At 43.6% G+C, this 14546-nt stretch overlaps 1 long non-coding RNA gene across 2 annotated transcripts in view; it reads right to left on the bottom strand.

Annotated features, from left to right (window-relative positions):
* The window catches only part of LOC133239398 (uncharacterized), a 34658-nt gene that overhangs the window by 2879 nt on the left and 17233 nt on the right, over positions 1-14546 (bottom strand). Inside the window, exon 5 of one of the 2 annotated variants that reach the window (XR_009733818.1) lies at positions 13353-13392. This is a non-coding gene — a long non-coding RNA (uncharacterized LOC133239398). Of the gene's footprint in view, positions 1-9202; positions 13393-14546 lie in introns of those variants that run through there. The other variant, XR_009733817.1, reaches the window with a different exon arrangement.

Raw genomic sequence — 14546 nt, 5'->3', positions numbered from 1 at the left:
TTAGGCTTTAGGAGATGGAAGGGGAAAGCAGTATGCAGGTGGCAAAGGAGCTTCCCCCTAATGATGAGCTGGTTGATTGTATAAGTCACTCAAAGCCTCAGTCTTCTCATCTGCAAAGTGGGAAGAACAATTTTTGCCTTGCTGAAGGGGTATCTATAAAGGAACTTTGGAAACTGTGAAGTATTGTGCACATGTCAGGATAGTCATGGGCTAAGAGAGTCCTGGAAGATTTTCAGGGAAAACAGAAACAATGGCAAAAAGATGTGAGACTTCGGGGCCATTGCATGGCTCTGTCATTTTGGAGAAATAATCTCACCATCTGCAGGGTCAGGGTTCTCCCCTACAATGGGAGAGTGCCATTGGCATTCAGTCTACCTCTCTCCCCCAGTCTGAAAAGCATCCTCAATTCATCTCCTCCATGTTCAGTAATCACAGATAGGGATGTCACTGTCCATGGGGGTTTGGGATCAACTTGAGAGAAGCAGATGACCACACTGAGCTGGTAAAATTCTAGCCAAAAGTAAAGAAACTGGCAATCTCAGGTCTGGGAAAAACTTTCCTCCCTTTGATTCTCTTTTTTGGAAAACAAACAAGAAACACTTGGAAGAGACCCATTCCTGTCTTCAAAGAGGTCTGGGGGAACAGGAGCCCTGTCTGTGAACCACTGGACTCAGCAATCTGGGAAGCAGCCCCCACATTGGGGGCTACACAAAATCTCCAGGGAGGAAGCAGCCTGGAATGGTGCTGTTTCTAGTTTCTGACCTTTTGCCTGGATGCCTGTCCACCACCCATGCTCTTCTCCCCTCTGAAACCTTTTCTTTCCCTCCCTTCTTTTTTCATCTCTCCTGCCTGAGGCCTGCAGTTTGCACTCTCCCCTTCCTAACCAAGAGCTCAATTCTCTTGGGTGAAAAGGCTGATGGGCACTGAAGTGTGTGTATTTATCAGGGATAACAGACATGTGAGCATGTACTAGACATAGAGATGACTTCATTCCATCAGAAGACATAGTCTCCCACACATCAGTCTTCTCCAAGGTGTCGGGACACAGCAGTGAGCAGAGTCCAAACTCCCACCCTCCCAGGACTTATTTCTTATCCAGGTATACACATGACATAGGACCAGTGGGTGTGCATGCAGGTATACATATAGGCACAATCAGGCGCACAAAAACCCTTTACTCCCATGCTTTTCAGGAAATGAAAGGCAAACTCCAAGCTGGAGCCAGAGTAACAGAGATTCATACAGCAGGGCTGTTACATTCTGTTATGCATCATAGAAATATCGTGAGAGACTATGGAAGAGTTTGCCTTCACTGGAAACCCTTTCTCTCTTGCTTATGTGGGAAATTGACTTTCATTTGCATACACTGACCTTTTGTGTGGTTCCACGTAGTAAGGCACACTACATTATGTATCCGAATACTTAAATTTCAAAAAAATTTCGTGTTATTCTAATTCATAGAGTTCTAAAAAATCTCACAGTCGTGTGTAGCCTGCCAAAGAGTCACGTCAAAACAACTGTCTAAAATTACAAGTTACCTGGAAAAGTCAGAAACGTAATCAGAGGCTATTTCCATATAACTACACCCTAAAAACACCCATCCCAGACAGGCAGGCACATGAGAATAACATGTTGGCATATAGTCACAAGAATCTGCCCTAGACTTTTGATTCTTAATTGCATCATTGTTAATGTAAAATTGAGTAGAAAATCCCAAATACAGAGGCTAGAATTTGGACATTTTTCTCCATTTCCTGGTTCACTGGGAGAACTGGACTCTGTCAGATCTTAGTCTGAATGTTAAGGGCATGTCTTCTCATCCTGTTAGTTTTTCATACTTTGGATGTGAGCGCTTTTAAGTGCACTGTACATACATGTAATGTGGTTCTGTATTTTGTTAGAGACACCGTAAGTATAATAGCTAGTATTCACGGAATGCTTCAAGCCCTGTTCTCCATGCGTAATTTTTTATTTTATTTTATTTCATCCTCAAAACAACTCCAAAAGCTATTGTCATCACTCCCATTTTACAGATGAAGAAACGGAGGCTGAGAGAAAATGAGTGCTTTGTCTCAGATGGCACAGTGAGCAAGTGCCAGGGCTTGGTGCTCGCTGGTCTCCAGCCGACGAACGCAGCAGGATGCTCCTTCTTCCTGTTTATAACCCACTTACCTTCATCCAGTTCTGTCCAGGCACGTGGGTTGGGTATGAGTTTATGCAGTCTCACTAGCTGGGTTTATGTACGTAACAAGGGCGCTTGTGGCAAATCCTCATTAGATTATAGACTGAACATTTCTCCAGGAAAGGAAACCTGGATTCTCCCTTCCTATGCTGTGAGTTCTTCCACAGCTTCCACGGCCTCCCCTGCAGTGCCTAGTAAGTGCCTTGCATAAAATAATAAAATAGAATTCGTGGACAAAGGAGCCTGGCAGGTTACAGTCCATGGGATCGCAAAGAGTCGGACACGACTGAGCAACAATCACTCATAAAACAACTGTGCAATACACCTTGTTCAGGGACTTCTCCAGTGGTCCAGGGGCCAAGACTGCACACTTCCAATGCAGGGCGCGCAGGTTCCATCCCTCATTCGGGAGTTAAGATCCCACATTCCATGTGGCACGCCCTTCCCCCCAAAAAACCACACACACGTTGTTCAATTACTAGGAACTTTGTTCTGGATCAAATCAGGTGCAGGCAGCACCTTTAGTGTTGTTTATCAGACATTGTCAAGCTTCCACTGGCGGCCAAGCTAACTTCTCATGATCTGTCCACCCTTTCCCACAATTAGCCTCACTGCTGGGCTAGAGGACAGACACCATGCCACAGAAGGTCCTAAGAAAACATATATTGGCCACCCACCCCAGAGGTTGCAAAGCTGAATGCAATATGCAAGTGCACTTAGAAGGATTGTTGGTCACGTAGGGAAGAGGTTCTCAGCCTGGGCTTGTGCCTTAGAATGACCTGGAGATAGAATTGCCAGATTTATGCAATGAAAACACAGGTATGCACATTTTAATTTGAATTTCAGATAAACAGCAAATGATATTTTAGTATAAGTATGACCCATGCAACTTGGGGGACAAGTGTGTGTGTGTGTGTGTGTGTGTGCGAAGTTGATGGGTCATGTCTGACTCTTTGCGACCCTATGGACTGTAGCTCCTCTGTCCATGGGATTCTCTAGGCAAGAATACTGGTGTAGGTTGCCACGCCCTTCTCCAGGGCATCTTCCTGATGGAACCCGAATCTCTTACATCTCCTGCATTGGTGGATGGGTTCTTTACCACTAGTGCTGCCTGGGAAGCTCCAGTTTGGGGGACATGCTTATGCTATTTGTTGTTCATCTGAAATTCAACTTTAACTGAGTGTCTTGTGTTTTATCCAGCAACTTAACTGGAGAGCTTAACCTAGTCAACTAAATTAGGTCTCTGGAAATGGGGCTCAGATACCAATAATTTAAAAGATTTCCTAGGTGATTCTTCTGTGCAACTGGACTTGAGAATCACTGATAGAAGGGACCTAATATGCTGGAAGGCAAAGGAGGGGGAGTGGGGTTTGGCTTAGGGTATGTAACCCCTGAGCAGAAAGTGGTAGAGACATGTGACAAACTTCACTTACCCAAGGGTCTGCTTCCAGGCCACATTCCAGCTGCCAAGCACTGGAGTGTGCAGCCAGCATCATGTCTCCAGAGCCACACCGGGGGCCCCAGCACCATTTCCAAGGAGCTTGGTGCCCTCCAAAGGCACCAGTCTTCCCTCTACCACCTCCACCCTGATGCAGCAGAGCTAGCAGGCATCAAATTTTATTTCCTGTGTGTATCTGAATTCAGCAGGCACCCAAATTTCAACTATGACTTGAGGAACTCAGAGTATAATCTGCCTGTGAGAAGTGACACATCACACGGGTTAAAAGCCTGGGGTTTAATGCTAAATAGAGATGGGTTCGAATTCTGTTTCTGTCATTTTCTCATATATATGTTTGGGCAAGTTACATAACCTCTCTGAATCTCAGTTTTTCATCTGCAGATGGAACTGACAAATTATACTTACCTCACAAGTTCATTGTGAGGCTCAAATGAGATAATGCCTGTAAAGCGCCCAATGCCTAGTATGGAGGAAACATCCAATAAGTGGTGGTTTAGTTGCTAAGTTGTGTCCAACTCTTACCACCCCACGGACTGTAGCCTGCCAGGCTCCTCTGTCCATGGGATTCTCCAGGCAAGAATACTGGCATGGGTTGCCATTTCCACCTCCAGGGGATCTTCCCAACCCAGGGATCAAACCCTGGTCTCCTGCGTTGCAGATTCTTTACCATCTGAGCTACAACGTAGCTGTTGTTTCATAGCTTCTACCTCTGCCAGATGGGCCTGTAGAGCTTCCTCTCCCAAAGCTTGGCAGCAAAAAATCATACAGGTGGGGCTACAGTCCTGTCTGACCTAGAGCTCCCCAAGGAGTCCAGCACACGAGCTCAGACCCTCTTGTTCTCAGCCTTCTGGCTTTGAGCCCTTAACCAAGCCTTGTAAGATAGGATTACTCATGCCAAAGAGAAAGGCGGATTGCACAAAAGTGACCTGACTCCCTGAATTCCACTTATGACTTTGTCACTGACCAATCATGATCTTGGGCAGGTCATTGCATTTCTAAGTTTATTCACCTATCAAATAGATATAGGTCAGACAGTCACATCTAGCCATAGTGCCCTGTGATCAGCTTGCTTGTAGAAATTCTGGCCCTGAGTCCCTAGCCACTCTCCTCAGAGAGTTAAGATTCTTTTTTACCTGTTCCCAGGCTTCTGAAGTAGAGATTCAGGGTTCAAGCAGGACAGAGAGCTCTGAGTTGTGGGCTTCCTGCCTTCTCATTAGCTACATACATACTCTGCTAAAAAGTCCAATATATACTCTTTATATTTTCCCTTCAAATAATGGAGGGAAACTTCAGTATTTATTCTGTCTTTTGTCCTTTTTAAAGATGAGTCCAGACTCACCACCACTGGTGTTGCCAAAGTCCACGGGTACAAATGGAACTGAAATGTGAAGGGGTGATTTTACGGGTGTCATTCAAAAGCTAAAGTGCCCCCTCCAACTGGAACGCCCTAGATACACCTGTCCTTTTTCTCTTAGGTAATCCCTTACTAATCCTTTTTCAAATTTCACCTGCCACTGAGAGTCCACTGCTGTTGTCATTTTTAAAGGACAAACCTGTTTTTCAAGTGATAATTGCACTGGCCATCTGTCTCCATTAGCCATCCCCCACCCACCGTCTTTCTCCAACCCCTAAATAACTGAAATAATAGTACAATAAAAGAATCTGGTTGCAACAGACAGCATTTTGTCCATGTGTGTTCAATACAGGATGGACCTATAAATACACCGAGTTACAACAGAAAAATCTTCTTGGTTTCCCCAAGTTTTCTTGGCTCAGAGCTAGAGAAACAGTAGACTCTCATCTCTGATGAAGAAGATCGTTTTATTAGTGTGGATCCCAAGGATTGGTTGTGTTACTTTTTTACAAGGGGACATAATTGGCTAACATCCATGCTGATGGATAGTCTGAGAACACGCCTATCTCCATTAGCGCTTGAGATAAAGTCCTAATCAAAGTGGTCATGAACTTCTTTTGAAGTTGCACAGGAAATCTCTGGGAAACATGGTTTAAAAGACTCTAGTTCAAAGGAAACTCCTCCTTTATTAATAATATTCAGAGATTTTTTTCCTGATTTGGTTTTGGTAACTTGCTGTGCTGAAAGAAACAAAATAAGAACTGGGGCACTGTTTCTGGGAAATCCAACCCAAAAGGCTGGGAGTGGTTGCAGATAATTAATCTGGGGGGACTTTGTCAGCAACCTTGCAGTTTGGGCATGGTGAAGCAAGTCTCAGTAGCTGGTCATTTTGGTATTTTTTAAGACAGCCATCCTGGGTATGAAGCTATATTCACCTCCTCCCTTTGAACTATCAAAATGTAACATCCTTTGATGGGGTTAATTTTACTCTGATTACAGATTTACCCAGAGAGGATCCTTGTATAGTTCAAGACTGATTATCCCTTTGGAAAGAGAGTCACGAAATATCTCATGAAGATATTCTAATAGCAAAAGATTTTGATCACTTAAAAGTGTTGGTAAATTATGCTAGAAGTTAGCGTGATACTTAAATTTCAGTGGGTTTTTTGCTTTTGTTAAGAGATGTAAGTAAACACAGTGAGGAAAGAATTTCCACTTCTAAGAAGATGAGGTAGACATAAATCTTTTCTATTCTTTCTACTAAACACAATTAAAATCCTTGGGCATTATGTATATAGCAAATAGAAGAAAACTCTTAGAGGTACAGAGAGAGAGAGGCAGACCAGCTAGGGATCTCAGGACCCAAGGAACAACACAGTGGTGAAGTCTCTGTGTTTTATTTTTGCCTCGTTTATCCCAGACTTGGAGTTGAAGAAGCTAGTGCAGACAAGAAAAAAGGGAGAGAGAGACAAACAAAAGTCTGTCGTCTCTAGCCAAATGATCAGGAAAGGGGTAGCCTAATAAGACAAAAAAACTTCTGGATAATAACCACTCTGCTTTAGCCAAACACCACAGAAAAACTGTGACCACACCCACACTCACACCAGTAAAGGTCATCTGGGGAGAATAGACTTCCATCCTAGCTAGGCTGTAACAAGGCTCCCCGACATCCTCTGCCAAAATGGTCCCAGAAAAGGCAGAACAGAGAGCCAGGACTTTCCCCCTACCAGCTGGTGAAAAGGACCCCTCTCCTGCAGTGTTAGTGTAGATCACATGGGGAATTCCTGTCTGCACAGCTTAACAAAAGGGCATCCTTATCAGGTGTCAAATGGACTGAGAGGGGAATCTGGACTCCAATCTCCGCAGAGTGGTAACAAGGCAGTGCCCTGCCTCTCTCTCTTCTCCTGCCACAGCCGTGTCAAAGAAAATCACAGGAAACAGAGGTTTAAATAAGATGCAGTCTTATAATATGAAGATGACCAAGCTTCAATAGAAAAATCATTCATCATTCTAAGAACCAGGAAGATCTCACATCAAGTGGAAAAAGACAATCAAAGGATGCCAATATCCAGATAACAGAGAAATAGCCATGATGAAAGTAGTTCAAGGAACAATCAAAATGCTTGAAACAAATTAAACAATGGAAAGGCTCAGCACAGAAATCAAAGATCTACGAAAGAACCAACAGAGTTTTAGAACTAAAATCACAATAACCAAAATAGAAAGCTCAGTAGATGGGCTCAACAGCAGAATGGAGGGGACAGGAGAAATAATCAGTGATTTAGAAGATGGTACAGTAGAGATTATCCTGTCCGAACAACTGAGAGAAAATAGGATGGAAAAAAAAAAGGACAGAGACTCAGAACATGGGACTAGAGAAAATCATTGAAGATTAAAGTCAGTGGAATCCCAGAAGGAGAGGAGAAAGAGGGCAAAGCTGGAAAAAAAAAACTTGAAGAAATAATGATTGAGAACTCCCTGAGTTTGTTAAGACATAAACACTGATTCAAGAAGCTGAGTGAATCCCAGACAGGATAAATTCAAAGAAATCCATGACAAGACATACCATAATTAAATTTCTGACAACTAAAAACAAACAAACAAAAAAAATCCTGAAAGCGGCCAGAAAAAAAAGTGTAGATGTAAACAAGATTATTCTAAAATTTGTATGGAAAGGCAAGTGTAAAAGCTGAAAACATAAAAACTCTAGAAGAAAACATAAGGAAAATGCTCCTTGACTTTGACCTTAACAATGATTTTTTGATATGACACTGAAAGTGCAAGTAACAAAAGCAAAAATAAACAAGTACATTAAACTGAAAAGCTTTTGCATAACAAAGGAAGCAATCAACAAAATGAAAAGGCAACCTACAGAGTGGGAGAAATTATTTGCAAATTGTACATCCATAAGGTGTTAATACCCAAAATATATAAAGAACTCATTTATATCTCAAGAGCAAAGAAAAAAGAATCTAATTTTTAAATGGGCAAATGCCCTAAATACACATTTTTTCGATGAAGACAGCCAACAGGTACACAAAAAGCGCTCAACATCACTAATCATCAAGGAAATGCAAATCGAAACCACGATAAGATCTTATCTCATACCTTTTAGAATACGTGCTAAAAGTCAGTTGCGTCTGACTTTTTGTGACCCCATGGACTGTAGACAGCCAGGCTCCTCTGTCCATGGGATTCTCCAGGCAAAAATACTGGAATGGGTTGCCATTCCTTTCTCCAGGGCATCTTCCTGACTCAGAGATCTCTTATGTCTCCTGCATTGGCAGGCAGGTTCTTTAGCAGGTTCTTTACTAGTGCCGCTGTTTAGAATGGCTATTACCAAAAAGATAACAAGTGCTGGTGAGGATGTAAAAAAAAGAGAATTCATGTGCACTGTTGATGGGGAATGTAAATTGGTATAGCCACTATAATGGTATGAAAGTTCCTTAAGAAATTAAAAATAGAATTATGATACAATCCAGCAATTCCATTCCTGGGTATATATCTGAAGGAAATGAAATCACTATCTCAAAGAGGTATCTGTACTCCATGTTCATTGCAGCATTATTTACAATAGCCGAGGCATGAAAACAACTTAGGTGGTCATCAACAGATGAATGGATCAAGAAAATGTGAAACACACACACATATACAGTAGAATATTATTCAGTCATAAAAAGAAGGAAATCCTGCCATCTGCAACCACATGGGTAAATCACATGAGGGCATTATGCTAAGTGAAATAAGTCAGAGAAAGACAAATACTGTATGATCTCTCTTACATGTGGATCTAAAACAAACAGAACAAAAAACCAAGAGCACCTGAACCCACAGAAACAGAGTAGATCAGTGGTTGCCAGAGGCAAGGTTGGGGAAAATGGGTGAACATGATCAAAGAGTGCAGACTTCCAGCTATAAACGAATAAGTTCCAGGGATCTGATTAGAGCAGGGTGACTATAGTTAATAATACTGTATTATATTCTTGAAAGTTGCTAAGAAAACAGATCTTAGAAGTACTTACCAAACATACACACAAAAAGGTAACTATGTGAGGTGATAAGTTAGTTAACCTGATGGTGGCAACCATTTCACAATACATATGTGTATGAAATCATCACATTACATGCCTTAAATTTATACAGTCTTATGTCAATTACATCTCCATAAAACTGGGAAAAGAGAACCATAAACATACACACTGACAAGTTTCTTGTTAAAATGTTGCTGCTGCTGCTGCTGCTGCTGCTAAGTCGCTTCAGTGGTGTCCGACTTTGTGCGACCCCATAGACAGCAGCCCACCAGGCTCCCCCGTCCCTGGGATTCTCCAGGCAAGAACACTGGAGTGGGTTGCCATTTCCTTCTCCAATGCATGAAAGGGAAAAGGGAAAGTGAAGTTGCTCAGTCGTGTCTGATTACATTGGGGGAAACAATAAACGAGTAAATGGGATCCATAATTGTATTAAAATATTTAATTAAAAAGTAGGGGGAAGGGATTAGAGTTAGCCTTAGAAGATACAGCCGTGTCCCCCATCCTTAAATACAAAAGATACGTATGTCAAATGTGGGGGCCACATGGCAGTCTGGCTGAGGAGACACTGTCTGCCCAGAATCAGAATCTAGCACATGTCCAGACAATTGCCCGAAGGAGACATGATTATAGAAAAGATAGCCTGGCAATTGGTAACGTGTGTCCCGGGGCCCAGGTAAGGTCATGGGCATTGTCCTTGGGAGATCAGATTGCAGATGAGATTCAGAGGCAAGTGGAGCTTGCCAGGTTGCTCTCTCAACTTGCCTCTCCTCCTTCCCAGCTCTCTCAGTAGCTCTCTCAGTCCTCCAGCCATCTGGCTTGGATTGCTTTTGGTCTTTTTTTCCCCATCAACTTAAAAAACTTAAAGTAAATAACACAAAATGCAGAGAAGAAGAAAATAAGATAATAAAACCCATCAAAATCCCAGCTGCTACTTACAATATCTTGGTTGATGTGCTGTGTGCTCAGTCACTCAGTCGTGTTCGACTCTTTGTGACTCCCATGGACTGTAGCCCCCCAGGCTTCTCTGTCTTTGGCATTTTCCAGGCAAGAATATTGGAATCGGTTGCCATTTCCATCTCCAGTCTTGGTTGATATATACACACAAATACACCTACTCTATCCACTTCAGGCCCTTAATTTGTACCACCCTTCCCTCTCGGGCATGTTAAGTGATAAAGCTAAATTATCATAATGCAGAAACATCCTGCATAAGGTCCTATATTACATATGCCTCTAGCAAGATCTTCCCTAAAAGAATATTCTCCCAAGCTACCTTATATAAATATATGTACACTTTTTATTTTAATAAAAAATGAGATCATACTGTACAGGCTGTTTTGTAACCTCTTTTTCACTCAATAATGAATCATGAACATCTTTCCAGGTCAATAAATACGCTTTTACAATATTTTAATGGCTACACAATATTCCATTGTATGACTGTACCATAATTTATTTAACCAGCCTCCCAATTGTAGGCATTTAAATTATTTCCAAATATTTTTTGCTGCTGTAAACAATGTCGCAATAAACATCCTGGAACAAAATCTTAGTCCTTAATTATTTCCTTAGGATACATTCCTGGAAGGGAATAGCTGGGTATATGTTTGCACATTTTTAAGGTTATAAAAGATTTTGTCAAATTGCCCTGCAGTTAATTTGCTCCCTGTCTCTGCATACGAAAATATCCCACCCCCTCTCCCCAATACACATGCAGCATCCCCATCACTTGGGTGCCATTCTGATTTTCAAGGAGCTGCCAACAATTTCCTGATCAGTTCTTAACTGATGCCAAAGGTTTAGGCTGATGACAAACTTCAGATCTTTCCACGGCAATTTGCATTTTAGATGCAGGTACCTGAGGTGGGTGGTGTGGCTCCTTTCATGGACCCGCCTCTGTAACATCTGCTCTAGCACTCAGAAATCAGAGGAGGTACCTTTGGGCTGTCCCTGACTATTACTCACCACACTGGAGGGCAGTTTGCTGTGAGCACCCCTCTGTCCCTCCCCTTTTGGGAAGGAGTGAGTCCATTCAAAACCAGCTGAACCTAAGTCTCTCAAGGTGGGTACCTTGAGACCAGGACAGGCACATACTGTCTCTACTTCCAGGATTATCAACTTCAGGAATGGCAGCACCTGCTTGTAACCCAGTTCTGGTTTCCAATTCCGCACAGAATCATCTGCAGCTTGCCATCCTCCCCCAAAGTGGGCACTCGGTCCACGTCCCTGAGAATCTGACCAGGCTACCTGTGAGCCATGTGTTGAGAGAAGAGCATTGGTTCTTTTTTAAAAATCTTATTTCTTTGTTCATTTTCTTTTTTGTTGCGCTGGGTCTGTTACTGCTCACAGGCTTCCTCTATCTGTAGCAAGTGGGGGCACCTCACTAGTTGCCATGTGTGGGCTTCTCCTTGCAATAGCTCCCCCCGTTGTAGAGTTCGGTCTCTAGAGAGTGGGCTCAGCAGTTGTGGAGCACGGGCTTAGTTGCCTCGTGGTATGTGGGATCCTCCTGGACTAGGGATTGAACCCTAACCCTGCACTGGCAGGTGGCTTCTTACCTACTGGACCACCGGGGAAGTTCCAGAGCACTGGTTCTGAAACCAAGGAAATGGGGGTCTTGGGTCCCAACTCTCCCGCAGGGAAGCTGGGAGTCGGGAATAAAAACCTCTTCCCTCTATGTCATCCATCCTGATAACTGGGAGAAGGGATGTCCTGTTTCATGTCTCTTGCAACCTAGCAGGACTGGACAATGGGAAAATGTCTGGTGAGAAAGCAGACTTGGAGCCCTCAGGACGCGCTCATCCTGTGTTTATTATTATTGTTATCCTTAATAGTCGCAGAGTGCCGAAGAATTGATGCTTTTGAACTGTGGTGTTGGAGAAGACACTTGAGAGTCCCTTGGACTGCAAGGAGATCCAACAAGTCCATTCTAGAGGAAATAAGTCCTGGGTGTTCATTGGAAGGACTAATGCAAAAGCTGAAACTCCAATACTTTGGCCACCTCATGCGAAGAGTTGACTCATTGGAAAAGACCCTGATGCTGGGACGGATTGGGGGCAGGAGGAGAAGGGGACGACAGAGGATGAAGTGGCTGGATGGCATCACCAACTCGATGGACGTGAGTTTGAGTGAACTCCTGGGGTTGGTGATGGACAGGGAGGCCTGGCGTGCTGCGATTCATGGGGTCGCAAAGAGTTGGACACGACTGAGCGACTGAACTAAACTGAGCTGATACCAAGTGCTGCCCACCGTGGGCCAGACACGTACAGCTTAACAGATAATTAGCTCATTTAATCTTAACAAACCCTGAGAGGTAAGTACCAGCATTATCCCCATTTTACTGACAAGGCCCATAAAGGTCAAGAGACTGCCCACGTCCCACAGCTGATAAGTGAGGGAGCTGGAAATCTGACCCAGGTGGCGTGACCCCAGAGCCCATGTTCTTAGCCACCATGCAGAACTGCCCGTATAGTTATCACACTGCCACCAGCCACTGAGCAGATGCACTGGGTGTCTGGCACAGTGCTGAGAACTTGAAACACAGAGTCTCACTTGATCTCCCCCACCTTTGGTGAAGTGGGGATGACAGTCGCTGGTTTACAGATGAATAAACTGAGGTCCTGACAGATCTGACGGCTCGTCCCAGGGCCAGGAGAGCCCTGAGCATAATCCCACACCACTTCTGCAGTGGCTCGCGGAGCCATGATTAGCAATGACCGTGGCACGCCAGGACAGCATCTGTGTACTCGCTCCCCAGGACCCCTGGCAAACACCACCGCTCCCACTGCTCCCTGGCTTATCTCCTAATTAAGCATTTTGTCAGCGCAAGTGGTGTTTTGTCCTCAAAACAGAACTCCTCTTTCCAACAGAAGAAAGCAATTTCCTCCATGTCAAAGTTGCCAATATCTTTTCATTGTTGTTTCCTGGAGTGGGGGCCGAGGTGACACATCGGCACACAGCCCTCCCAGCCCCTCCAGCCTTCCTAAGGGCTCTGGGCTTATCTGCAGGTGTGGTGTCAGTTTTCAAGGCCAGCAGGCTTTCCAAATTTGCAGAGAAGAGAAGGGAGCGCGTTTGGGCCCTGGCTCTGTTTGGGATGCCAGTCCAAACTTGCAACTGAAGCAGCCTTTAAGAACCGATGGAATCTCCCCGCACCGGGATCTGTGTTCTGAGACCAGCCTTGGGGGTCTCAGGGTCCTTTTTTAATCTAAAAGTTATATATTTCTATGCATAAAAGTTATATGTTTCAAACACATTTGAAATGATAAAGAAGTAAATAGTGTAAACAGTACAATTCTCATTCATACTATCATATCCCCCCCCATCACTTACCACAGTCTTTCCAGGTTTTTCTTCATACATTTGCATTCATCTGTGCAAACATAAATATATTACATTTTATAGATGTGTACTTTTCATGCACAAAATAATGTAAGTTGTGATTATTATTCACATAAAAATATATCTTGTTCTTTCCATCCTTTTGAATGTGTGTATGTGTTCAATCGCTCAGTTGTGTCTGACTCTTTGCAACCCTATGGACTATAACCTGCTAGGTTCCTCTGTCCATGGAATTTTCCTGGCAAGAATACTGGAGTGGGTTGTCATTTCCTCCTTCAGAGGATCTTCCCCACTCAGGGATCGAATCCATGTCTCCTGCATTGCAGGCAGAATCTTTGCTGCTGAGCCACCAGGGAAGCCCATTCTTTTGAATAGCTATGTAGAATTCAGTGATATGGATGTGACCTCCACCCTCTCTGTTTTATTTCATAATTAAATGGTTATTTTTATTTTGAAAGGGAAATACATACATGGAAAAATTCAAACAGTGCAAAGAGATGTATGTGATGCCTATCTTGTCCACTGAAATATACCTGACACCTAAAATGTTATTTGATACATAGTGACCCAGTACATGAAGGACGTCTCCCCCCCTACTCCTCGACCACCACTCCCGGTCACTTGGTTTCCTGTGTGTCCTTCTGAAGATATTCTGTGCACACACACAAGCATAGCTGTCAAGACTGTTTGTGATTTAAAGCACAAGGGGGAATTCACAAGCAGTCCCTCGCTGCCCACTTTCTTCCCTCCTCCTATCTCCATGCAAATTGGCAGAGGGCAGGGCTTTGAGGGAGAGAAATAACAGTCCATGTGAGTGCTGGTGTGTGCTGGTCATCCCACATGTGAAAGATTGGGTGGAAGGAGTTGTGGCTTCGGTGTTAGGAATGTAGATTGGATGCCAGCCTCCAAGACCGACTTCATAGCTGCTTCAGGGGTAAAGGACCACACAGGGTTGTTCTACAGAAGCCATGAGAGTGTGTGTATGAAAGCCACAGACACATGGTCAGCACGCAACCAGCTGGAACAGGTGACAGGATGTCGAGTGAGCTGTGCTATGTCCTGCCCTGATGTGGAGGAGTCCAGTTTTTCCAGGAAGTAGGGGAGAAGTCAAAGTTTTACTTCTCTGAAATCACATGAGCCATTAGAGCAATCTATTTTTAAACCGTGGTTTACTGCCATTAATTA

The sequence above is a fragment of the Bos javanicus genome, chromosome 26 (genome assembly GCF_032452875.1).
Source record: "Bos javanicus breed banteng chromosome 26, ARS-OSU_banteng_1.0, whole genome shotgun sequence".
NCBI lineage: Eukaryota > Metazoa > Chordata > Mammalia > Artiodactyla > Bovidae > Bos > Bos javanicus.
The sequence above is the reverse complement of the archived record's forward strand: the minus strand, read 5'-3'. Positions and strand labels throughout refer to the sequence as shown.